We start from the raw sequence: 2,876 nt of genomic DNA on the forward strand, positions 1-2,876 counted from the left end.
AAAAAAGACAAGAATATATCAATGAGACATATAGAATATAGAGTATTTGATATAAATCTATGAGTATATAGTATAGAGTATGTAGTCTGTAGTCCCTTTAAATAAACTTCAGAGGCAGGCAGCTCACTTACTGGGTTCAAAATCGGGGGTGCACGATCCCGCAATTCCACTTCTGGGTGTATAACCAAAAAAAATTGGAATCAGAATCTTGAAGAGATACCTGCTGTCTCCAGTTCATCGCAGCGTTAGGCACAGCAGCCACACGGAAACAACCTAACTGTCCATCAGCAGACGAATGAATACAGAAACATGACGCACACACACGCAGTGGAGTATCAGTCAGCCTTAAAAAAAGCCTGTCAATTGCGACGACACGGATGAACCTGGAGGGCGTCATGCTACGTGCAACAAGCCAGTCACAGAAAGACTCAGGCTGCGCGGCCTCACGTCCGTGTGGAATCTTAAACGTCGCACTCGCAGAGGCGCTGGTTGCCCGGGGCTGGGGGCGAGGATGAAGGCAGGGCTGTCGAGGGCACGAAGTCTCGGTTTGGCAGGATAAAGGGATTCTGGACACCGGCCGTGCAGCATGGCGACCGTAGAGAATAATGTTGTGTATCTGAAACGGGCTGAGGAAGTAGGTCGTAAGGGTCCTCACACGCACAAAAAGAAATAACCATGCGCGGTGATAAACGTGTTACGCAGTTGGATTGTGTGATCATTTCACAGTGTCTACACATTTAAAAGCATCACATTGTGCCCTACAAACGCGTGCGGTGCTTATGTCCGTAACACCTCACTGAAGCCGGCTGCAAAAGGAGTCGGGGAAAGAGGGCGCAGAGAAAGCTCCGGCGCCCGTTCTGGAGCTGGACGCGGCCGTGGGTGCGCATGGCTCCACTCCATCAAGCTACACACTGATTATGTGTGTTTATTTCTATACGTTATATTTCATTGGAAAGATTTTTAAACTTACAAGAACAGATACTACACTTGATCTTAGCCAAAAGGCCGAGAAGCGATTAGATTTTTTAAAAGAAATACAAATCTAATAGCCTTATACTGCCAGAAAATCACCCTTCTGAAAAAACTTCCCTCCGGAGTCAAGAGCAGAGCAGGGGCGGAGGCTGGCCGCCTCCCCGCCCGCTCCCACTCATTTCCTGCAGGAGCGGCGTGGCCGCGCTACCTGCTCCGGAGCGGTGAGAAGGTGAGTCACGCCGGCGAACGCGGAGCGCGGCACAGCCCGAGAGCGGCTCTGAGCAATTCCCCCGTGAAGAGGAACCTGGAATTAATCACAGACTATGAAGGCAGTGCAAGTGTTTAAACGAGGTGCCAACAAAATAAAACACAACCTATTAAAACATGTGTTTGAACAGAAGACGTACTCGTCTGCTTCAGATGTGCGTTTCAGACAAGTGTGTCATCCACCCCCTGCGCGGAAGCCCCGCGGAGCATGTGTGTGAGGGTGCCAGGGCCATAATCAGGGCACAGACAGCGCCAGGCTGCCCCGCATGGGACTGCAGGACACTCAGCGCTGGGACCGAAGTTGCAATACAAAGGGTCACTTCTTTAGAACTCTGTTAGTGAGTGTCCTGTAGTTTGGCTTTTCCCCTTAGCATTCATCGCTGGCTAACGAGAGCAGAAACTCAGTATTAATTTGTCACAAAAGCCTGGCGCTAGTGACCTGAAAAGAAGGCAGAGTGGCATTTCAGCAAGGCGTGGTGGTGGCGGCGCCCCACATGTCTTGTCCTGGCCCAAGCCTCGTCCCGCTCGCACGTCGCTTTGCCGATGGCCAGGACACAGAGGTGCCGACAGAACACGTATGCACGTTCACACCTGCTGCGTTCAGTCTGCTAACGTCCCACTGGGCCAAGCAAGCCGCACGGTCGGGCTCGGCGTGCGGGTGTGGGGAGGCGGTCTTGCCCACGGGGGGCCGAGCGCAAGTCACGTGCCAGGGAGCTTGGACACTGGGGGCCACGCTGCGTTCCAGTTGATTCTTATCTTTCTCAGAGGCCAGGTCAGACGTTCCCCCCTGTCTGCCATGTTCTGTACCAGACCCCCAAGCATCCTCGCCACCTCTCCCAATGGCTCTTAGCTTCCCCAAACTTCAGTCAGGAACCTTCTCGAAGCTCACCTGTGCACTCTCTTGTACAATCTCGTTTTAGCAAGGGTGCTGCTATGTCAGGGTAACCAGAACCCCACCTTCAATACCGGATCTTCCTCAATATCTGATCAGGACCCTCATCCTTCACCACCCCGCAGTGAGGTCTGTCTGATCGCCTGGCCCGTCTTCAGCAAGAATCTGGTCAGGCCGGTTCAGCCAGAACCCTCCCCGGGTGCTTCCTCCTGGCGGTTGCCCCCCCACTGACCCCAGCCTGCTCCTTGGCTGTAAATTCCCACCCCCATATTCGCAATGAGCCTGACCCCCCTCCCTCAGGCAAACCCCCATCTTAGCGACATCCTCAGATGTCACTGGGTGTTCTTGATGGCCCCCGTTTCTCCTCTATTGCTCTACACCGCAAACGGCCGCTTCTGCTTGTGCTCAGAGGAGTCTTCCATGGCCCCCGTTAGTGGGGTCCCCTGCTTCCTTCCCTCAGAGTGCTCTTACATTGTCCTTCCTGCCGAGCACTTATTTCTGAGCGTGAAAGGAAGTAAATCCCGGAATCCTCCATACTGAGAGCCTGCAAGGACCCAAGCGCTCTCTGCTCCAAGTTCCTTGCTTTAGCTTTGGATGATCTGTACAAATGTCCTTTCTGATCACATGCATGCATTTTTTTGGTAAGAATTTTAGATATGGTTGAAAAGAACATGTGTTCTCTGTTAATTTGGTATTGAGTTCTACATACGTCGAATGGTTCAAGCTCAATAATATTGTGAAAGTA

The 2,876-nt window shown here is 52.2% G+C and overlaps 1 pseudogene; it reads right to left on the bottom strand.

Moving 5' to 3' along the window:
• Positions 1 to 812: 812 nt before the first annotated feature.
• LOC129069162 (uncharacterized) lies at positions 813 to 1,017 on the bottom strand (annotated as a pseudogene).
• Positions 1,018 to 2,876: the final 1,859 nt, after the last annotated feature.

This window comes from Pteronotus mesoamericanus, unplaced genomic scaffold (assembly GCF_021234165.1).
Source record: "Pteronotus mesoamericanus isolate MK-2021 breed Mesoamerican mustached bat unplaced genomic scaffold, CSHL_Meso_final contig_1018, whole genome shotgun sequence".
Lineage (NCBI taxonomy): Eukaryota > Metazoa > Chordata > Mammalia > Chiroptera > Mormoopidae > Pteronotus > Pteronotus mesoamericanus.